Below are 24,241 nucleotides of genomic sequence, written 5' to 3'. Positions count from 1 at the left end.
TGCTTTTACATACGGGATACAGTTTCCATAGTGGTCTTTTGGGGGTTCCCGCGATCTGGGCATAACAGTTGCACAGATGTCAGAATAGTCAGATTTCTCCAAAAGTGGGGAAAGGGACCCAGAAGTGTTCCAGAAAGGGAACAACATGAATGAAGCCATATAACCAAGTGTCCACACTGGGGCATCACATCCTCATCAGAAACTCACCAACTGGGCTGGTGAGATGGCTCAGAGGGTAAAGGGGCTTGCTGCCAAGCCTGTCAACCTGAGTTCAATCCCTGGGACTCACAGGCTGAAGGAGAGAACTGACTCTCCCAAGCTGTGTTCTGACTTCCACAGGAGCATGCATGCACAAGCACATACATAAACAAAATGTAATTTAAAAGAAAAAAAAAAAAAGGGAAAGTGCTGAGTGGTTAAGGATACTTGCTGCTCTTGCACAGGACATGGGTTCTGTTCAGAGCACCCACATGCTGGCTCAGAACTGTCTATAACTCCAGTTCCAGGGGATCCAACATCCTCATCTGGCCTCTCAGGGCACCAGGTCCACAGATGGTGCACATACATGCATTCGGGCAAATGCCTATACACATGTCGCTCACCACAGACATCCTGTACATGGTATGAAAGCCAGACCACGCCACATCTGCTGCTGTGTGAAGTGTTCCCGGAGAGCAGGGGAGAGAGAAGGATGGCTCTGCATTCTGAGCTGGAGGAAGTGATTCTCTCTTCCTTAGTATACCCAGAGCAGCACTGTGGTATTCATAAGCACAGGCCCTAGGTGGAGCTCTAGTGAGTCCTCAGTTCCCAGGATGCCCGCTACATCAGCACCACCTGTGTTCCTGCTACACACAGACCCAAAGCTCAGAAACTCTGGGCAAGACCCAGCAGTCTACACCTTTTGTTTTGTTTTGTTTTGTTTTAATAAAGGGTATCAGGTAGCCCAGGGTGGTCTCAAACTTGCTTTGTAGCAGAGAACCTTGAACTCCTTATCCTCTGCCTCCATTTTCCAAGTGATGGGGTAATAGACATGGAGCCACCATGCCAGTCTGCGTCCTAACTTCCTGGTGTCTCCTGTATGCTCAAGTTGAAGGTCACACACAGTCTTAGGGGTCATCTAGTCTCTCCATACAATACAGATGGAGAAACTGAGACCCAGAGATGTGCCCTCTGGGTCTGGAGCAGTACTTGGTTCCTCGCCACATGAATATTTGCTCAACTAAGAGAGGACAATGACTTCCCCATGCAGCAGAGGGAGGCCATGGCACCACACGCTATTTATTTTGCCTACAATTTGTGTATTTATCTGAATGCCTATTCACACCTAGTTCAAAATTCAAAGGCTGAAAATAACATGCAGAAGATCCCAAGTGAAGGCTTGAAAATAAAGTGAAAAAGCATAGAAGTATTTCAGAAAGAGATTTTGTGAAGAGCCCCTCCTGCTTCAGTCCCCAGCCACCCTGCAGCCCACCGGGAACAATCAGGCTCCTACACGTCCTGGGGACCAGCCCCTCCGACACAAATGGCAGCAGCCGGGCCCCCAGGTCAGCATCTTGCCAAACTGCCACTTTACACACGTCATCAGAAATCCAGAAACCGTTTTTCAGTCTGGCTTGTCAATGTGTAGAATGACTGGGATACTGAGGATGTTACCGTACTCTTTTTCTTATTTATTTACTTTTAAGATTTTTTTTCCCTCAAGCCAGGGGTTCTCTGTGTAGTTTTGGTGCCTGTCCTGGATCTCACTCTGAAGACCAGGCTGGCCTCGAACTCACAGAGATCCGTCTTGACCTGCCTCCCAATTGCTGGGATTAAAGGTGTGCGTCACCACCGCCCCGTTTAAGATTATTTTTGTATTGCTTTTGTTACCTTGTTATTTTCCTAATGAGGTAACAGCTTTGCTCACGGTGTCACATCCTCTTGGGTAACTGGCACCAGCAGCATTTCAACACATGAGCGACACCACGACTCACACATTTATTCGGTCAAGTCTGTACCACAGACAGAGCTCAGGCGCTCCAACGTGAGTCAGACAAATAAATGACCACTTAGAACTCAGCTCCACCTCCACACTCCCCTACAGGGGTGGGCCCATCTTTCTTGCCACACAGACTCTGGGACAGACAACCCATTGATTCTTAGCCACTCATACAGAGGCATCAGTGGACACTTGCAGAACCAAAATACTGAGCCAAGCAAATGACACCTACTGTGGGTCACTTCACCCCCAGGTTCCAGCCTCTGATATGAACTGAGCAACAAATGTCTTCTGTTTTCTGGAGGGTCGAGGGCCCCAACACACAGAGTGCTATAGACCACAGCAAGGTTTTGCAGAGGCCTCGTAGAAGCCGGCACACTGGCACAGAGAGGACCAGTTACTAAGTACTGTTAGCTGGGCACCGTGGTGTCTGTTATAATGGTACACATGTATCTCGAAAGTGGCTACTGACTTGGTGGGTGTGAGCATGCTCCAACACAACCAAGACAAGACTCTGGCCTCATGAGGCTTATACTTATGGACCCTGGAACTGGAATCTCCTCTAATCTCCTTACGGCAAGGAAAAAACAAAGTCTTACTATGTAGCTCAGGTTGGCCTGGAGCTCAGAGAGATCTGCCTGCCTCTGCCTCCCGGGTGCTGGGATTAAAGGTGTGTCTAACAACTTCTTTTTAAAAACAGGGTCTCTAGCACAAGCTGACCTCAAACTTCACTCCCTGAACACTGTGATTACAGCACCAAGCCCCATTTTTGTGGTACAGATAATGGAACCCAAAGTTTGGTACATGCCAGACAAGCACTTCACCAACTGAGGTACAACCCTAGCCTCCCCTGGCCCCATCTTCTTCTTATACTTTTTTTTATTAAAAAGCCTCCTTCTAGGGCTGAAGAGATGGTTCTGTGGGTAAGAGTGCTTGGTTGTACCAGAATGAGGACTTGAGTTCAGATCTCTGCACCCATGCAAAAAGCCGGGTGTGGCTACTAATGTAACCATAGCAACACGTATAGGTGCAGAGAGAGGAGAGCCTGATGGCTGGCCAGCAATGGTCCAGGCTCCGGGGAAAGACCCTGTCTCCAAGGAGTAAGATGGAGAGTGATGGAGCAGGTTGTGTAGTGTTCTCTGGCTGCCATCTTCACACACACACACACACACACACACACACACACACACACACTCCTCTTTAGCTAACTGACTGCACAGGAATAGATGTGGCTGGACTTGACCCAAGCCACAGTCTGGCCCTTGTCTCCAGCATTGAACTCTCCCCTGACCCCCCAGCGTGGGGTGCCAAGAGATGGGGGTACAATCTTCAAGGAGGACATCTGTCTTGGGGCCAGCCTTTGAGCCAGAGAGACAGACAGGCACACGAGGGGAGGAAGTTGACTTTGGCTGAAATCTCTGCAGAACTTGTTTGCTTACAATTCAGAAGGGGTAACACCCCGCTCCTGACAGACCATCACCGCTTGTTTGAGGAAGAAAATCCAAGAGGCCTTTCCTTTTTCCGGCCAGGGCATCATTTAGAGACTGTATACGCAGTCCCCAAAGGCTCTGGCTTACGCTTTAGGCAAATCTTCCTGTCGGCTTTCAAGGATGCTTAACTCAGATCCCTCTGGGATTCTCCTCTCCCTTTCTCTCTGTCTGTCTGTCTGTCTCTATCTCTCTGACTCCTGCCCCTCCCCTCAGGAGGCAGCAGCTACAAGAGGGAGGTTTTTCAGGACACGGACTTGTCCTCCTCTTTTGAGCAGAAGATGTCACGGTCCTAAACGCTTTCTGATTAGTCTCCTAAATAAGGCTGGAGGGTGTTTTACAATCCAGTAACAGATTACAGCCATGTTCTGTCAATAATGGTGGTTAGTGCCTAAATCCTCCCCAGCAGAGTAGCTGAGTGCCTTCCTTCCTGGCCCTGCTCCTCTCCACCCAGGGTTTGAGGCCGACTCTCAGTCACTGGAGGATCTCCTGCTGGCTCTGGGGGACACGGATTACTCTACCCTCTAGTGCAGTGACATCACTGCTCCTCTGAAGCCGAGGAGCCTGACCCTCAGCTCGGGAACCTTCCAAGTAGACAGGCTGAGCACTGCTTCCCGGCTCTTGCTGTGTGGAGACCCCTGGTGCTCACTGTCAATGCCATCTTTCTCTGGTCCAAGCAACATTGACATTTGCTAACTGTAGTGAAGCATGCCTGTTACCCTAGGACTTGGGAGGCAGAAGCAAGGGGACCAAGAGTTTGAGGCCATCCTTGGCTATAAACTGGGTTCAAGGCCAGCCTGGAGGTCTGAGCTCTTTTTTTTTTTCCCCTCAAAAAGTCAAACAAATGGGCTAGAGAGATGCTTAGTGAGGAAAAGTGTTTATTGAACAGGCCTGAGGGCTTGAGTTTGGATCCCTAGCGTTCACATAAAAGCTCTCCATGGTGGCATGAGACTGCAGCCCCAATGCTGAGGTGGGGGTACAGACTGCGGAATATCCCTGGGGCTTGCTGACAAGCGGGTCTGGTTGAAATGGTGAGATCCAGGTTCAGTGGGGGACCCCATCTCAAAACTATACGCGGAGGGAGTCACAGAGGAAGACCGCCAGGGTTGGACGCTGGCCTCCGCACGCTCACAAGTCTGTCTCCTTTACAACTGGCCAGTACCTGGTTGGCTGGTCAGGGCCATGGGCACTGAGTGGATGTGAGATGGCTGGAGGGGCATTGGGATGGAGCAGCATGGAGCCCTGGGATTTGTTCCATAGACTCTCCAGGACCCTGTGGAAGTCCTGTGCTCTCTTTGGATGTCAGCCATTGTTTTCACACATCCAAGTAATTGAAGTAAGTTTCTTAGAAAGAGCTCGACTAAAATCCATACAATCTCAACACCATCTTTGCCTGCGGAAAGTACATACAGTTGGTGTTTGTGGTCACAGCATCAACCTGAAAATTGTTCAGGGGGGCAAGGGCACAGAACACTTTCAGCGTTGAGGAAAATTCCAGAACCAATAGGCACTGCCTTGTTTCAGGAGAGGGGAAGAGGTCGGGACCCCTGGCCTTGTGAGTCAAATGGGCTGGAGATCCGATGGCTTGGAAGCGGACATCTCCACTCTCCATATTCTCTCACACAAACCTACTCCCAGGATCCGCTGTGCTGGCACTCAGCTATGACAGAGGTGCCTTGGACCTCACAGCCTGCAGGTTGGGGGTGCCTACAAAAGCCCCCCCAGGGAAACTCACAAGGAGGAGGTGCCCCTCCACAAGAGGGGTCTCTCTGGCAATCCTGACCTTCCAGGGTATAGGCTACAGTACAGGCCTCCAGCCTCCTGGGAGAGTAAAGTTGTTCTAGTCAGGGCCTGGCAGGGGGCAGTGGGAAGGTCCTTGCTGTTAGGGACCCAGGCAGGATCTGTGTAGGGAAGAGAGGTGTGGAGCCAGGGAAATATCTACTACTGTCCTTGAATACAAGACCTTCTGAGTCAGCCCTGGGCTCACAGCCAGAACAAGGATGCCCATTCAAGAGCTTCCATGGGCAGGGCACGGCGGGAAGAAGAGGGGAGACATCTTCCTAGCTGTTCCATCAAGGCCTCAGGGAGTGTGGAGGGAGGTGGAGGAAAGATGCAGATGTGATCGTCTCTTATCCCGCCTACAGTCTCAGAGTGAACTACTAAGCTGAGAAAACACAAGTACCCAAGGCCTCCATTTCTACCACACCCAACATCCTTGGCGGTGGTGGCGGGGGGGGGGGGGGGGGCGGGGGGGGCGGGGGCGGGGGAGAGCCTCCAAGCAGTCGAGAGAGCTCCAGGGCAGCACCACAGACTAGCTTCCCCTGCAAGGGACAATGGAGAAGGGTGTGGCTGGCACCATCACTCTGTGTGTCTCACAGACCTCTAGGTCCCAGGATTCTTGGTACCCTGTTGGAGTTATGACCTCAATGGAGCTGGACAAGTCTCAGGGCTCAGGACAAAGCTCCGAGACTTGACTCAGGTCTACAGATGCCCCTGGTGAACTCCCTTTGTCCTTCCTTGTGGCAGGGTAGGCCATGCAAACACCATCAGTGAGAGAAGTCTTGATGTGAAGATCCTGGAGGAGCCTTACCCACTGTGACATACCCTGGGTGACAGGGCCCCTGCAGAGCTGCTCCAGGAGGGGGACGCAAGGTGTGAAGTGTGAAATGAATTGGGTGAATGAATGAAGGCCTTATCCTCAACATGTTGTAAACTGCAGGGAATCATGATTAAGAAAGACCGCATGTCACAGCTTCCCAGTTACAGTTTGAACGGGAACTGTCCCCCACAGGTCCATGTGTTTGGACACTTGGAGACCAGCTGGGGTGCTGCTCTGGGGAAGAATGGGACTCTGTGGACAGAAGATCTAGCTAGCAGACCTCCTACCACACCATTGTCTCTTCTCCACCACAGTGGATTGTATGTCCCCAGATCTTGAGCCCAAAAGACACCTCCCCTCCCTTAAGCTGGGTTTTGACAGGAACAGTCACAACAGTGAGAAAGTGACTGTCACAATAAATCTTGGTGGATTCTGTGCTGCAGGATGAAGCCGACCAGGGAGCCCACTGCGATGAGTTCTGTGTGTGGACAGTGGGAGGTGTCTCGGGAATGGATGTCCGGGTCTGCGCGGGGAGGGCTCAGGAGTGTAGAGGACAGCTTGCTCTTTCTGGGCTTGCTGCTTCTCTCTGTCAATCCTTCCTGTCACCCCTGAGACGCCCCCTTGATCCTGCCTGGACTTGTTCAAGGCAGCCATCCTGGTTGTCAATGGCCCACATTATCTCGCTGTCCACGTTTCTTGCCAAACAACTTTCTCCTGATGCTAGGAGACCAGAGGCTGAAGTGCTAGGACACTAGAGGCCCCTGCAGATGAACTGAGAACAGTCATGGGTGGGAAGCCTGGGGGAGGGAGGGAGACCTGAACCCTCACGGGGTGTGGTGTAGGCCCAGGCAAGCACTCCTCAGAGTGGGAAACATGGCTGTTCTATTTTCAGCCAATACTAGATTTAAGTTCCTCAGGAGCGGAAGTGGGTCATACTGCCTCTGTTTGCAGTCTGTTCCTCCCCTTCCCACAGTGCCACAAGCAGGGTTGGCTCAAAGCTGACTCACTCAATGTTTATGAACACAGTGACCAAGTTTGTTGACCATGACCCTGTATGCGTGGTTAAAGATCAGGAAATCAAAGAGCCAAAGAACTGTCACAGAGCAGACTGTAGCTTAGGATGGCTGTGGGAGAGCCCCTGGCATCCTGGGGCATACCCAGGACCTCGTGGAAGTCACCTGGGGTGGCCGGAACAGGAGGAGTAGGGCATTCGGAACAGCAAGAGACAGCAGTGCTATGTCTATGAGCTGGACCCCCTGGGAGGTGCCCACATGAACGACATCTAACTTGTCCCGATGCTAGCCCCTGGCCAGTGCTAAGACAGCCCCCCTCCCCCCAGTGACTCTGAGGTGGTTTATTACCTCACTCACCCTGATGGTACCCAAGATTACTAGTCTGAGATGCAAACCCTTAGGAACCCCGGTGCATTCTCTAGGATCTACAGCAGGAGTGGGTGTACATGAAAGCTTATATGCTGGCTTGTTCACTTTTTTAACAGTTTCGTTTGCCTGTGGTAGTCTCCCATGCCCTAGGCTGCGGGCATTAGAGGCGTGAGACACCACACCTGGCTGTTTATCTATCTCTGGCACAGGGTTGAGCTGTGTAGCCCAGGTTAGACTTTGTGAGTGAATGCCATGGCTGGGGAAGTGGTATTAGTGGGGTACCAGCAAGCTATGGAGAAAGCTGGCTGTCCCTCAGTGATGTAAAGGTCGGCAAAGACATTATCGACTGTGTGCCACGGTACCAGGCCAGCTTTCACGTGCGACGAAGAAGCTGTCTGTGAACACATGACATTGCTCCCTAAGAATGTCGGATGGATGCCAGGGAAGTCTTCTTATAACACAGCTAAGGGAAATGATGGAGAGTATACAGCGGACCAGTCAGGACCTGGTGATGGAGTGGGGTGTGGGGTGACAAAGTGACATCCAGAGGTTGGGTTCACAATGAAGCCTGGGAAATTTGTTTCATCTTGACACCTATGGTGGGCTCTGTCTCGGAGCTTCCTGGACAGAGATTCTTTTTTTTCTCTGTGTAGCCCTGGCTGTCCTGTAACTCATTCTGTAGACCAGGCTGGCCTCGAACTTACAGAGATCTGTCTCTCTCTGCCTCCTGAGCGCTGGGATTAAAGGCGTGCACCACCACTGCCCAGCAGCTGGACAGGGACTCTAAGGCCCAGAGAACTTGGAGGCTCTTGACAACGGGTGGTAAACGAAGACAGGACAGGAGAAGGACATTCAGAGATAGCTTGGTGAGGGAAGATGCCCGTAGCCATTAGGCAGCTGGGCTCAATCCTGGGACACGCATGGCTGAAGGAAAATCAACTCCTGAAAACTGTCCTCTGACCTCCATCCTCCGCAACACATCAATTAATGGACTGATGAATGAATTAATTAAAAAGAATGCCCATAGAGCAAGACTGGACCCAATACATCTTCTGCGTCTTCCCGTAGCGCTTAGCACCCTGGTCTGAACAGCTGTCCTAAGGAGTGCCTCCTTCACGCCGTTCTGAAGGGGCGGCGGCGGCATACCTATACTCACCCGGTCACACAGACAGAGAAGAGAAGCTTGCTTCCACAGCTGGACATGAAATCTCCCCAGTGCCCAATGGAGGCGACTTCCACTCCTGCTCTGAAGGGCCACCCACAGCCATGGCTTGTCTGCCACAAGACATGCTTCCAGAGAGACCCGCTACACCCTTCCCCAATCACCTTCAATTATCCAAGTGTGCATGCCTGTGCACACGCTGCCTCCCAACCCACCCTGGGAAGCGATTTATGGTAGTGTATTGACAACATACCTGTCAGCTGTCAGCTCGGCACGTCTAAATATTATGTTCTATTACCCAGAACATCACTTACAAAAATTAAAACAGTGGCAATGTGAGGCTGGAGAGATGGCTCAGCAGTTAAGAGCACATAATGCTCTTCCAGAGGACCTGAGTTCTGTTCCCAGCGGCCACATTAGTTAGTTCACAACTGCCTCTAACCCAGCTCTGGGGAATCTGACACGCCCTCTTCTGGCCTCTTTGGGTATTGCAGCCACACACACAAACCCACACTCAAGATAATCACACATATACGTAATAATACCCCCCCCCCACACTTTTTAAAGTGACCGTCCTACTTACATCAGTGGGGAGAGGGGCAGGGACAAAACTGGTGGCTAAACAAAATTAATTTTTCCTTCTCCACCCCTTTTCCAGTTAAAATAGTTTGAACTGAAGACTAAAAAGCTCGTGGCTGTTTCTTCTGTGACCCGGGGGCTGGAGTTCAAAGCAGAGGACCTGGAGGGGATACCCAGAGTGAGCTGAAGCAGTGTCCACAGGGTTTCCCTGACATCAGCAGGACTCAGAAGACAGTCTTCCTGGCTCACAGCTACACAGCCCCGACTCTACAGTCTCTCATAAGGACAGCGAGAAATTCGAGAGGCATGCAGGTTTCATGGCCACCAGCAACATTCTAGAAAGCACTCTACAAAGTATGGGCATACATTATTTTACTCTGACTCCTGACCGTCGGAACTGTTTTCTCTCTCTATTTCAAAGATGAGAAATTAACACGAAGAGATGATTTCCAGTTTTTGTTGTTTGCTCTTTTTGTTTGGAGACAGCCTCCTGTAACCCAAGCCGGCCTCCAGCTCACTCTCTACCCAAGGATGACCTCGAACCCCTGACCCTCCTGCGTCCGCTCTGACAAGTGGGTCTGAGCTCTTCTCAAGCCCCTGCCATGCTAGTAACTCTGCCAAGTGCTGGGATTACAAGTGTGTGCCCCCACATCTGGCTTTTACAAGTGTGTGCCCCCACATCTGGCTTTAACCGCACTGGCAGTGAAACCCAGGGCATAGAAAGGAACCGAGCTACAAGCCCAGACCAGGTCAAGATCGTCTTAAGGTCACACCATGGATGTCAGTGGCCAGCCCCCTCCAATCCTCTGGCGCCAAAGGATGAGGCGTGCACAGTGCTTTGCACAGAGCGTTGCTCCACACTGCAGATCTGACCAGGCTGAGGCTACTCCCCTCTCGCTGGGTCCTTGTTGTTCACTTTGACTTCTGAAGGCTTGTCAGTTTACATTGAAGGACAGAAGCATCCCGGGACCTGGCCATCAGCTCCCAGACAGTTAGCCCTCCAGGAAATGGATGTAAATTTGGAAGTGGGAGAATACGGTGTATTTTAGGCTTCCTGAGCTGGTAAAGGAAGGGAGTTTGATTCTGAGCAACTGGATCTGGCACCTCACCAGTGCCTATAGCTCCAGGGGATCTGACTCCCCTTCTGACCTCCACAGGCACCGTATGCACATAAACAGATATAAATATAAAATAAAAGGGGGAACATGATATACTTTCTACCAAAAATGAATGAATGAATGATATTTAAAGGGCTAAGAGCCCTTCATCCCGAACATCTCACCAGAGGAAGACAAATGGCTTTCTTCACAAAGTCAGCATCTGGGAGTCAGAAGGTCAAGGTTCAACTCCCGACCTTGCCCTGGCAAGGTAAGGAACCTCCAAAGGTCCACACCACTTGCTTCAGGTTTTTGTTTCGGTGTGTGGGCAGGCCAGAGGTCAACTTTGTTTTTTGGGACGCGAGCTCACTGATTTGGCGAGGACAGCCCCAGGGAACCTCTGGCTCCGCTTCACCAGCAGCAGGATATAAGCCACCCACCTTGCCTGGGTATTGAACTCATGTCTTCACACTTGCATGACAAACACCTTACTGACTGAGCCAACTCTTCAGCCTTGGAACCTCAGTTTTGACTTCTTCTTTTCCCTTAAAAAAAATTATTCCTTGCCAGGCAGCGGTGGCACACACCTTTAATCCCAGCACTCGGGAGGCAGAGCCAGGTGGATCTCTGTGATCCAGGACAGGCACGAAAACTACGCAGAGAAACTGTCTCGAAAAATCAAAAAAACCAAAAACAACAACAACAACAACAAAAAACCCCCCAAAACCCAAAAACCTTTTTATTTTATGTTCACGAGTGTTTGCTTGCACCCCACCCCACCTGGAGTCTTTGGAGGCCAGTGGAGGGCGTCAGATCTTCTGGAACTAGAGTTGTAAGCCATCATGTGGGTGTTGGAAACTCTAACCTGTGTCCTCTGCAGGAGCAGCCAGTGCTCGTAACTGCTGAGCCTTGCTCTCAATTCTGCGGAAGAGGAATAGCAGAGGCTACCCCTCGGATGCTTCTGGAGATTCAGTGAGACTGCGGGCCACACCGGGCTCCACTGAGGACGGGTGCGTGCTGGACAGGGTGAGGTTTCTGATGTTTAGTTTTAGCATGGATACAGTTCTGATCAAGCCCAGTGACTCAGTCATGACTAGCTGGATTTGGTAATTTGTTGCCTGGGTAACCTTCAGTCTTCCCTGTTTCAATTAGCAGAATGAAGTGATTTAAGAAGGAAGAGCGAAGCCTCGGCAGCCTGGGTCCTCTGAGTGTAAGGACCAATGACCCTGCTTACTCCTCCGCCCCCAGGAACCAACAATGCATGAGGGTGCTTCCAGAGTGAAGATCCAAAGCATCATGGGAAGAAGGCTCAGTTACCCCGACCAGGCAGAGCAGTCACCAATAAATACAAAATTTACAGCTCTGCTTGACTTTGTAGGTGGCTTCCTGGAGTTCATGTTGGCACTTGTGTGCAGGTGTGTGAGTGTGTAGGGTGGCTCTGAATGTGGCTGTGGGCCAGGCCAGACTCTCTAATCTGGCATTAGTGGTAACAAAGGTGTGTTAGAACCTGACCAGATGCTGTCCAGGCCACGGCCATCCACAACTGCATCTCTCTCCCAACTCATGGTTGATTCTGTGTACAAGTCTTAGGTCACCAGACTCTGTACTTTCAGGGGCTACCGGTGACACAGTCACATGATGTAACTAAATGGGTCTTTTTTTCCCACTTCCCTATAACCTCATGGTCACACATTCCTTCCTCTGCAACACAACACTGCTTCACCTTCCCGGACTACCCCGGGATCCAAGACAGCCTGATAACAAAGCTGAGACCTTTCAAGATGGGCCTTTGCTCTCCGGGGTCCAGATTCCGAGCAGTTCAAGCCCCCCCCAGGAAAAGAAAAACCACAGTGTCATTGCTACCTGGAACACAGCAATGTCTGTAACTCTAGAATGCTGAGGCAGGAGGATTTCATAACCAAAGCAAGTCTGGACTACATAGTAAGACCCTATATCAACAAACAAACAATACAGTGGTTAAGAGCACACCAGCTGCTCTTCCAGAGGTCCAGGGATCAATTCCCAGCACCCACATGGCCGCTTACAACCAACTATAGTTCTAAAGGATCTGAGGTCGTCTTCTGGACTCCAAGGGCACTGTATGCATGTGGTGCATAAACATGCATGCAGATAAAACACTCATAAAATCATTTTTTAAAATTTAAAGCACTGAAAACACAATAATACCCATTAACGGGAAGTCTAAGAGGGTGCACCCAGGAGGCCTGGAGTCAGCTCAGCTCAGCTCTGGTTCAGAGAGGGTAAGGCTTTTGTCACTTCCTGTGCCGAGAAGCCCAAGCTCTCAGGAACCCGGCAGCATGGCCGCCATTGCTTTATTTTAGGTTGTAACCTTTCCTCCACTGGATGACAGTCACTCTGAGGAACTAGGGATACGCGGTCTAGCAGGGCCATCCCAGGGATGCAGGCCTGGGGCGGCCTCAGCTCCACGTGTGTCATCTGGTCTGATGGCTGAAGGTGCCCGCGCCTTCAGACCTCATTCCAGCCTCCCAGACTTAGAAGGAAAAGCATGAGGTCAACTCTGCAAAAACCAAGCTGAGGGACACAGCCACCTATGATCTCTCTGACGCACACTCATTCTGAGCTGAGTGATGGGCGCTCCAGGGAGGCGGAAGTCCAGAGGTCCACATCCCAATAGACGGATCCGTGAACAGAAGTCAAGCGCCTCCATGGAGCCCAGGCCAGATGACACATGCCATGAGCACTCTCCAAGAACACAGGCAAACTGCTATTTGTTCCCGTGCCGGCACTGACCATGTCCTGCCGCCTCTGACTAGCTCTCATGTGCTATCCCTTTCCCCTCCACCCTCGGCGTTCTGGACTCAAACCAAGTCTGTTTATGTGTCTGTTTGATTCTGAGCTTACAGATTATCTTCTTGTCACCGGAAATTGAAACAGTCTGAGACAGGGCTCCTTTAAGCCCACTTCCCCTGCTCTGCTCCCCCAACCCTACCCAGTTGCTAAAGATTCAGGAAATGCAAACCCCACATAAAGATAAGCTGGACTGAACAGCAGAGGACCAGCTCTGTGGCCTTGTTGGGCAGTGACTTCCGCTCCTGCACCTCAGAGCTTCAAGAGGGAACTCAGTGTTAGAGGGTTCTCAGATGCTCCCCAGGACACCCCAAAATCCTAGACCAGGATATTTAAACAGTAGCTCTTCCTCCATACTAGTACCTTAGGTGTTCCCTAAAGATCTATCCTATTGGGGAAGGAAGGCTGGAAAGATGTCTCAGCAGTTAAAAGCACTTGGGTGCTGTTCCAGAGGACCTCGATTTGATTCCCAGCACCCACATGGTGACTCACAATGGCCTACAACTCCACACCAGTGTGGTGATATATTGTGTACCCTAATAAACTTGCCTGAGGATCTGAGAAGCAGAACAAGCCACAGCCACCACCTATGACCTCATCAACTCCAAGAATCCTCTGACTGAAATCCTTCAAGTCTTCACCCGAAAGGATCTCAGCTGAACTGCCTTAGTTCCTGGTCCTCACACCTTATATACCTTTCTCCACCCTGCCTTCACTTCCTGGGGTTAAAGGTGTGTGTGCTTCCCAGTACTGGGATTAAAGGTGTGTGCCACCACTGCCTGGCTCTGTTTCCAGTGTGGCCTTGAACTTAGTGATCCAAATGGACCTCTGCCTCCCAAGTGATAGGATTAAGGGTGTGTGCCACCACTGTCTGGCCTCTGTGTCTAATCTAGTGGCTGGCTCTGTCCTCTGATCCTCAGGCAAGTTTATTAGGTATAGATCCCCTATATAATGTGGTGCCATTAGGGGATCTAACCCCCTCTTATGGCCTCCTTGGGCACTGCACCCAGCACCGGGGAGCAGAGACAGGAGGATTCCTGGAGCTCACTGGCCAGCCAATGTAGCCTCATCTGTGAGTTCCAGGCCAATGAGAGGCCTGTTTCATAAGACAAGGAGGATACCTAAGGTCAAGGTTGTCCTCTGGCTTCCACATGCACACGCATATGTGCATGCATCCACATGTGAGCATGTATACGCACACGCACATACACATAAACATAATTTTAAAAGTACATAGTTGGTCACGGTGGCTGATGTCTGCCACCCTACCACTCAAGAGACTGAGGCGAGAGGGTCGCCATGAGCTTGAGACCAGTTTAGGCCACAGAGTGAGAGAGACCTCTCAAAAATCCACAAATAAACAAGTAAACAGAGATATAGAAATAACAGAATGGTACATGCATGTGAGCGCTACCAGTCAGGTTCTTAAGGTAGTTTTAGAAAGAGACCACTCACTCAACAGCGAGGAGCTGATGGCTAGTCTCCAGAGCACCACTTAATGACTCAGATGGGAACATGTTTCTGTCAGCTCTGATGGGACTCTGAAAGCACAGGAGCCCTTGGCCCGGGGCCCCTCCTGACTCCACACCCAGTCACTCTGGCAGCCCAGGCTCCCCAGACAGCCCGGACGTGGTACACCCTGCCTCCCGGCTCTGGAATGATCTCCACAGGTGTATCCAGGACAAGCCCTTGCCCTGGGGAATCACCAGTGGGGCCTATTCATCTCCCCACTCAGCTCCCCCTGGGCCAGGCCCGCTGGATGTGAGCATCAACCTCGACTTACAGCTCTGAGTAAGTGGAAGCAAGGCGGGGCAGGAAGGCTGAATCACCCGGCAGAGAGGCTGGCAACAGACTGAGGTTTACTGTGGAGCTGGGCCTTCAGCCCCAGGCGCGTGGGCCTGGCCCCTCATTTGACTGAGAACATCAGGACATCATCTCCTAACTGTAGGAGAAGAACTCTTCCCTAATCCCATCCACCTCCATACCCAGCTTGCCTTGCCATCTCCATCGCTCCAAACAACCAAGTGACGAGATGGTTCTGAAGCTTTGGAGAAAGGTGCCAGTCCCTGTGTCTGGGGACCCTGGGGACCCAGGCGCTCAGAAGAACTTAAGACAAAGGTCACTCAAGATGATGATGCTCATGAGTAGCCAGATAGACTAACGAGCCCGGGGACACACAGGTAAGCATTAGCTGCAGGGCTTCCCAGGGATCTGGATATGCTAGCAGTTGGCGATCTGCAGGAGGGCCATGGAGGCCAGCTGTGGGTAAGAAGTACTCACTGCCTATAAGGACACCGGCAGGGTCTCACTGCCTGTAAGGACACCAGCAGGGTCTCACTGCCTATAAGGACACCGGCAGGGTCTCGCTGCCTGTAAGGACACCGGCAGGGTCTCACTGCCTATAAGGACACTGGCAGGGTCTCACTGCCTGTAAGGACACCAGCAGGGTCTCGCTGCCTATAAGGACACTGGCAGGGTCTCACTGCCTGTAAGGACACCAGCAGGGTCTCACTGCCTGTAAGGACACCGGCAGGGTCTCACTGCCTATAAAGACACCAGCAGGGTCTCGCTGCCTGTAAGGACACCAGCAGGGTCTCACTGCCTGTAAGGACACCAGCAGGGTCTCACTGCCTGTAAGGACACCGGCAGGGTCTCACTGCCTGTAAGGACACCGGCAGGGTCTCACTGCCTATAAGGACACCGGCAGGGTCTCGCTGCCTGTAAGGACACCGGCAGGGTCTCACTGCCTGTAAGGACACCAGCAGGGTCTCGCTGCCTGTAAGGACACCAGCAGGGTCTCACTGCCTGTAAGGACACCAGCAGGGTCTCGCTGCCTATAAGGACATGGTCTCTAAGACCATGCCCTGACATTTCTACAACCGAATGCACCAGGCTCCCTCTGCTGCCACCTCACCTACCTTCACCACTGACTTTGGCAGTCTCCCTCCTCCAGGAAGCCTTCCCTGACCACTCATGGGCACAGCACTCTCTTCCTTAGACCCCTCTCCGAGTGTTCAGCATTATGAAGAAACCTGATCCTTTATGTACTTGTTGGTTATGAGTCTTTTTCTTTCATCAGTTAATTTTTAGGGAACCTGTAGGTTCACAGCAACTTTACGCCTCTTTTGATACCCCATGCCCACCCCACGGAGCCCAGAGTCACACAAGCAGCAGGCACGGAGACAACAGCGGCTACTTAATCGATATCAAATCAGGAGGTGATCTAACACAAACCTGGGGGCACCGAACCGCCAAGCAGAAGAAACCTGGAGGGTGGAGATGGGCAGCAGATGGCTCAGTGGGTAAAGGTGTTTGATCCCTGGAGGCCATGTGGAGGTGGAGTGGATTCCGCAGAACTGTCCTCTGACCTCTGTGTTCTTGCTGTGGTGTGTACATCACCCCACGCTATCATCATCCACGCATATGCGGGCACACACACAACATGGAGGTGAATGGATGCTGGGGATCCTTCTCCCCTGGCCGGAAGACCATGGTTATGGGCAGCTAGGCCACCCCCAACCTAGGGCTTCATAAGGGAAAGGTCCACAGTGAGAGGTTCCACCACCCCTTGTTGCCTGGCACAGAACAGTTTGGAGAGAGCGTACAGGAGTGTGTGGAGGGTGGGGATATCTCAGGCTCACCTCCAGAAGCCAGGCTGATAGCCTCTGCAAGCAATGGCTAGCCATGTGTTGTGTCTGCTTTCCGATTATTTTATTTTATTTGAGATAAGATGTCACTCTGTAGACCAGCCTAGCCTGAAATTACATCTGTAGCCCAGGCTGCCCTCAAACTCATAGTGATCCTCCTGCATCAGCTTCCCAAGTGTTGGGATTATAAGTGTGAACCATCATATCCAGCTTTGGAAATGGGATCTCACTATGTTGCACAGTCTGGCCTTGAGTTTCTAATCTAAAGTGATTGTCCTGCTTCTGCCTCCAAAGGGCCAGGACAACAAGAGCATGTCACACCCAGCTCCTTGGTTTATTTGCTAAATGCTCCAGTTCAGAGACTGCCATCAATAGTGAGGCTGGGACTCTCCATTCACACTGGATTCTCAACCCCACTTTCATCCCATTTCCTAAACCAGCTCTGTCCACTTGAAGCACTATTGAACAAAAGCACGTGCCACAAAGTGATCTGGTCTCTCGGCACGGCCACGAGCGACGTTCTGATCTGGTCTCACAGCACAGCCACGAGCAGCCCCCTAGATCAGACTGCCCTGTAATCACATCTTGATCATTAAGTGATGTGGGAGGGGAGTGTGAGTGAGCTAGAAAGTAGCGTTCCTGCTTCAAGTTCATGTTTGAGCTCTTGACTTTCTTAAGGACGGACTGTAACCTGTAAGCTGAAATAAACCCTCTCATCCCCTAATTGCCAGAGTTTTGTTAAGTGCTTTCAACGGCCTCCAAGCCCCAGGTTACGAGGTCTCCACTCCTCATCTCAGCCCCGGCACAGCGCTGTCTACTGCCCTTGGGTGACAAGATGGAAGCCCAGAGAAGCAATGCTGGAAATGCTACACCTGGGTCACACTTAGCTCCTCTTGCCCCACAGCTGTCCCCCACCCAACCTGGTGTTCCACAGCCATACCCCACCCGACCCAGGAGCTCCACGGCCATCCTCCACAAAAGGCTCACCAGTGGAAAAGAGAAAGAGCCACAGCAGGAAAGGACGGGATAGTGAGGGAAGGGGACATGTGGGGAAGAAGGGGCAAAAGTGAGGAGGGCATGAGGGTCCAGAGGAGAGCACTGGGCACCTGACTTTGGGGTCCAGGAGCCCTTGGCAGGATGGAAACAAAGCAGGAAGGTTTGCTGGTGACCACTGAAGAAGCAGGCCACCATGTATGCGGAAGCCACTTCCTGTCTCGTGGGAGATAAAAAACAGACTCAAATAAATCTCCCAAAGCTATCGGCTATCTGAAGCACCCTCACAAACTGATATTCTCTGTGAACACTATCGTCCAAAATGGTCATTGGTGTCTTGGGACAGGGAAGGTAGGAAAAGGGGCTGAAGAGGGACATAATCAAGTCCTCCAGAGTAGCCTGTGACAGTGACCTCTCTGGACCTTGGTACACTCTAAAGTGAAAAAGGATTAGAAGTTTCTGCTCAAGAGCGCTCTTGTGGTGGTGGGGAGAGACAGATAGACAGAGACAGAGACTTTCTGACAAGACGGAACAGCAGAATCCCAGCTTGACACTTCTGCCATCCAGTACTAACCAGGCCCAGCCCTGCTTAGCTTCTGAGATGAGACAAGACCAGGCGTGTTCAGGGGGGCATGGCCATGGCCTCTACTCAACACTTCTAACTGAACCAATAAGGGGCACATGCCTTTAATGCCAGCAGAGGCAGGGGGATCTCTGTGAGTTCAAGGCTAGCCAACACTACACAGTGAGACCCTATCACAAACAAACAACTTCTGAGAATCAAGTTTCCTGGGAAGATTCGGTGCCTGGGGCCTTGGGCAGTGATTTCCACACAAGAAAGCCACTTTTCAAAACAAAGCAAGAGAAAGCACTTGTGGTCCTCACCCCTGGCTGATAACCCTACTAGAATCACCACGGAAACAAGTCTCTGGGTGTGTCTGTGAGGGATTACAGGCTAACTGAGGTGGGAAAACCTGCAGGTAACCTTGGGCAGCCGCATGCCCTGGGCTGGAGTCCTGGCCAGCTGAACACTAGCACGCTGTGACCACTTGTGACTGGCACCAGGATAGCTGCTTTTGTGAGGTATTTTGTCACACCCACAAGAAAAGCCATTGATAATACAAACCAACAAAAAAGAAAACCTCTAAACACACACAGAGGCAAATCCCAAGAGTTGCCGGTTAAACCCCATGATGATGTCAAAGACTGTATTTCAGGGAGATGAGAAATGACTTCAGTTTCAAGAAAGAACAACCCCAAAGTCTGAGAAAAGAAGATGGTTGGCATGAGGGGAAATCTGTACAAAACTAGAAAACAAGAACATCTGGTTTTAAGGGGAAAAATCAGGTCAAGGGACAACACAAGCGAATTATAACATGTAAGCTGGGGGAGGTAACGGTTAAAATGAAAGCAGACTGTGGTTCTGTATTATTTGGGAGGAGGGGAAACACTGGCTAATTTTAGACTTTAATATAGCTGTTAAAATATCCGGGGCAACCCGTGAAAACAGGCACAGAATACACAGATTCTAATTAAGATAGAGAGCGGAACAAAGGGAGACCGGTACAGAGGAAAGACCAGAAAACTTGCAAACATGTTCACATGGTACCAGCGACCCTAGTTCATCGTTAAACCATGCAATGAATCTTTTTTCTAATGGTTTTTCGAGTCAGCATCTCAACCAGTAGCTCAGGCAGGCCTTGAACTTGGAATCCTCCTGCCTCAGCTTCCTGAGTGCTGGAATGATAGGAATATGCTAATCTACCAAGCAAGACAGAAAATAACCAAAGTCACACACCAAAGAGCATTGCCTTAAATATATAAAGTAAAAACGTCTACATTGCAAGGAGCAGTTCAAATCCAATGAGACATTTTAACACATTTTTCTCTCTATTTTCGGGAGCTTGTGGAGCTGGGGACTGACCCTTAGGGGTCAGACAAGAAAACTACCACCGAGCCATGTTCACAGCTCACATCTCTTTCAATAACTAACAAATTAAGCACACAGCATCAGGAAAGGACATAATATAGATGATCTGAACAGCATGAAGAACAACTATGTCTTGTGTGGTGGCTCACGCTATTAGTCCCAGCACTTGGGAGGCAGAGACCAAAGTATTTCTGAGAGTTTGAGGTCAGCCTGGTCTATATGGTGAGTTCTAGACAACACAGAGAGACCCTGCCTCAAACACAAGCAAGCAAACAAAATCAAACCCCAAAGTCAACCTTATTGTGTTGATCATGTAGACAAAACTAAATGCAATAATAAAAGAACGCATATTCTTTTATGGACTTATAAAATATTTTTTAAAAATTGAAGAGATTATATATAAAATATGAAGAAGGATTCCACAAGAATAGTTCAATACACACTCCAAACTCTCTCAGAGAATCTACTTTAAGAAGAGAGAAGATAATCTAGGTCTGTCTGTCTTTCTCCACGCCCCTCTCTTTTTCCTCCTCTTCCTCCTTCTTATTTTCTTCATGACAGGCTCTCACTATGAATCCGTGACTGGCCTGGACACCACCTGCCTCTACCCCAATCGCTGACCCCACAGGTTATGCTACCATGCCGGCCACAGCCTTTCTTTATCTCGAACAGAGCCAAGAGCATGTCTCAGTGATTGAGGAATGGAAGACTCTTGAGGATGATACAGGTCGAGGAAGCTAGTGACCAGGCAGAGCCTGGAATTAATGAAGTCCCTTCCAACATGGAGAGGACGGAGGGACAAGATGAGTAAGTGACATCAGTGTCTAGGAACGATCTCTCTCTCTCTCTCTCTCTCTCTCTCTCTCTCTCTCTCTCTCTCTCTCTCTCTCTCTCTATATATATATATATATATATATATATATATATATATATATATAAAGTAATATCATGAGGTACTTCTTCAAATTCAAAGTCTGAAAGGCGAGTCTGAGGCGCCAGGCGGCAGTGAGGGACCAATAGACAGAAATTACAGAGACGCAGAAGCAGTCCCAATGTTAAGAAGAATTTTCCACCACGTGTCTGTGATGGTCAGTCTTTACTGTCAACTTGACAAGACTTGGGATTACTAGAAGCAGACTTCCAGGTCAAGGAGGGTATCCAGGGAGTTTTAACTGAGGAATGAAGACCCACCCTGAATGTGGGTGACACCATCCCACGGGCTGGGGTCTCAAAATAAACACAAGAAGGGATGTGAGTGGAACTCCAGCATTCAGCTCTCTCTGCTTCCCGACTTCAGACACGGTATCCCTGGCAACCTCAGGCTCCATCCAGCTGCGTGTCTTCCCCACCGTGACGGGCCATACCCTTCACAAACCGGAAAACCCGAACAGACCCTTCCCTCCGTGCGTGGCCTCTGTCAGGCATTTTGTCACGACAGGAAAGTAACTCATCTTCCACCTTTTGTCTCTCACTGGCCTGGAACTTTCCCCATGGTTCTACACTAGCTCCTGAGCAAGCTCCAGGATCGATCGGCCTGCCTCCAACCCCCAGCTCTCCATCGATGGGCTACGAGCGCTGACCACTGTACCTGGCTTTTAACTCGGAGTCCAGGGATTCCAGCAAGTGTTTCACCTACTGAGCCGTCTCTCGAGTCCCAACATGAGGTGTTTTCTGTGTGCGTTCGCCAGTTTTCTTTTGAGCCAGGCTCTCACCTTGTGTAGCCCTGGCTGGCCTGGACCTCCCTATGTAGACCAGGCTGGCCTTGAACTCAGAGATCTGCTGGTCTCCTAAGTGTTGGGATTAAAGATGTGGGCCTGGCTGTGCCTGAGTTTTTAAGCCCACCCCTTTCCCAGAACCTTCCATTCTTCCTGCACACCATGAGGGCGGAAAACGGTACATACGATTTGTTTAAACGAAGCATCTGCTTCCTCGAAGCGAGCAAGCTCACCTTGACCTCGGTAGCGGCTGGCTGCGTTGGGGGCCTGGCTCTGGGGGCTTCTCCTGCGGCTGGCCAGTCATGCTGTTCTCATACTGCTGGGCAGGAGGGAAGAAGCGACCTGGGTCCGAGGGAAAAGGACAAGGCAGGGTCACTTTCGCATCACTGACTCCCACATCACCATCATCTGGCAGAGGCCACTGTTCCAGAAGCTTCCCTCACCCTCCCATGCTCTGGAGGAGCCCGTTGGCAGGCACACACCACAGACCTTCCCCGGGCTGTGCAGTGTGTCCAGGGGACCCTGAGGAAGAGGCCACTAAGGTGACTTAGATGAGGTCCTCCAAATAGCAAGACAGAGTTGAAAGGAGGCTGTAGCACTACAGAACAGTACCCCTCAAGCCGTCTGCGTGAGCTCCAAGTACTGTGACACAGTACTTCTCCAATCGTCCATGCCTAGCTACAGGTGCTGTGACACAGTACTTCTCCAACCATCTGTGCCTGGCTACAGGTACTGTGACACAGTACTTCTCCAACTGTCCGTAACAAAGGACATTGTTACATTGTTTTGCATCTTCATTTCTAAGCAGTTGACAAATACTTTTCCGATGCATAAGACAAATTAACTGCTAGAGAAATGGAAAGATACTCAAAGACAAAGCTTTTTTTTTTTTTTTTTTTATTTAGTATAGCAGATTACTGTTGAGTGGATGTGACGGTTCCTAAGTGTCTACTCTCAGTTTCTGGCTTCCTTCATGGACTGAGGCAGGGACACCGTCCTGGCGAGTCCCGTTCCTGGAGCACATCTGTGGAGCACAGCCGCACAGACGCCCCCCTAAGGTCTGGCTGGGTTCTGGTTCAGAGAAGTGGGAGGGGCTAGACATGAGGAGTAATTTCAAGTCACCCCCTGGACTGCGGAAAGTTAGTTCTGAGGGTCTCTCTCCAGAAAGAGGAACCACAACGCCAACTTTGGTCACGTGTCTCCAGCCGTCTGGAGCTAGGCACCATCCCCCACTTGCCATGATCAGGAAATGAAATGCAAGCTCCTCTGTCCCCCAGCGCCCCTTTCACCTTCCCAACCTGGGTTCAAGCCGCCTCTCAAGTGAGAACAACGAGACCTCTATCACAGAAAGTACATCATTTTCAGAACATTAAGAGGGCCACTGGTGTTCATTCCATTTAATGCTATAAAAATGACCCCTGTCTTGTGGGTCTCACACGAGTGTGTGGAGGTTCAGGACTGCCGTTAGAGTCTTCCCTGACTACTCACTGGACAGGGTTTTCTGGTAAGCTCAGAGCTCGCCAGTTGCTACATGGACCCTGAGTCGGCGTTGGAATTACATGCAGGTTGCCACGCTCACCCAGCATTTACAGCATTAACATGAGTTCTGGGGATTCAAATTCCTGGTCCTCATGCCTGTGTGGCAAGCCCCTCAACCAGCAAGTCATCGCCTCATAAAAACAACTGAAGGAAAAACAACAACAACAAACAAAACCAACCAGGAGCTCTGGCTGCTCTCACAGAGGATGCAGGTTCAGTTCTCAGCACCCACATGGCGGCTCACGACCATTTGCAACTTAAGTCACAAGAGAACTGGGACACCCAGTTCTGGCTCATGCCAGTACCAGGCATGTACACAGATGTAGGTAAACACAAAATAATACATACAGTACACACAAAATTAAAACAAACAATTTTTTTTTTTTTTTTGGTTTTTCGAGACAGGGTTTCTCTGTGTAGCTTTGCGCCTTTCCTGGAACTCGCTTGGGAGACCAGGCTGGCCTCGAACTCACAGAGATCCGCCTGGCTCTGCCTCCCGAGTGCTGGGATTAAAGGCGTGCGCCACCACCGCCCGGCACAAACAAATATTTTAAAAATTAAAATCGGATATATTTATTAGATTTGTATGCATGCGTGTGTGCACATGCTCATGGGGGCTGAAGGAGTCACAGTTGACTGTGGCAGTCACAGGGCAACTAGCAGAAGTCGTTCTCTCCTTCCACTATGTGGGGCCCAGAACCACCTTTCTTGACTTAAGAAAGAAAAAAAAAATCAAGAAACCCTTTGTTAGTGACAGTCAGCTTAAAAAGAGAAAAGAAAAGAAGAGAAGAGAAAAGAAAAAGAGAGGGGGGGGGATGGGGAAGCCTTCCATGCCCCCTGCCTTCACGACTGCCTTGTGCCTGAGGGGCATTCCAAGCCCTTCTCACTCATCTCAATACTCAAGAGCAAATGCTCAGAGCTTCCACGTGTCTGCTTTTAAGCAGTTCTTATTTTAAACTTTAGAAGCAGCTAGCCCTGAAGAAGAAAACTTCCCCTTTCAAAGGCTTGTTTTCTTTTTAATGCAAACACACACGCCCTCACTCCCCCATTCTAACCTAAAGCATCTGCAATTTTGGAGTTGGCTGCTCACGAAATTCTATCAAGAGGCTCGTCGTAAACATTCCTATGGCAACGGAAGTTTTTGAAGGGTGTCTGTACCGCTCCGGAGATGGTACATCATTAACTCTGAACGTCGGCGAGGAGACGGTTCTGGGGGAGACATGTTTGTGTACAAAAGTCGAAACAGCTATTGGCATCTGAACAGTGGGCCTTATGGGGAGCCAAGAGATGGCAGAGGGCGAAGT

General features: G+C 50.5%; 1 protein-coding gene across 5 annotated transcripts in view; it reads right to left on the bottom strand.

The window, feature by feature from the left end:
- Trerf1 (transcriptional regulating factor 1) overlaps positions 1 to 24,241 on the bottom strand; it is a 142,930-nt gene that overhangs the window by 52,940 nt on the left and 65,749 nt on the right. For 4 of the 5 annotated variants that reach the window (XM_059281563.1, XM_059281566.1, XM_059281565.1 and 1 more), the window contains exon 2: positions 21,632 to 21,740. The gene's annotated coding sequence lies outside the window, so the exon portion shown is untranslated. Of the gene's footprint in view, positions 1 to 21,631; positions 21,741 to 21,887; positions 22,006 to 24,241 lie in introns of those variants that run through there. The other variant, XM_059281564.1, reaches the window with a different exon arrangement.

The sequence above is a fragment of the Peromyscus eremicus genome, chromosome 16_21 (genome assembly GCF_949786415.1).
Source record: "Peromyscus eremicus chromosome 16_21, PerEre_H2_v1, whole genome shotgun sequence".
NCBI lineage: Eukaryota > Metazoa > Chordata > Mammalia > Rodentia > Cricetidae > Peromyscus > Peromyscus eremicus.
Note: the sequence above shows the minus strand (reverse complement) of the source record. Positions and strands in the feature narration are given on the sequence as shown.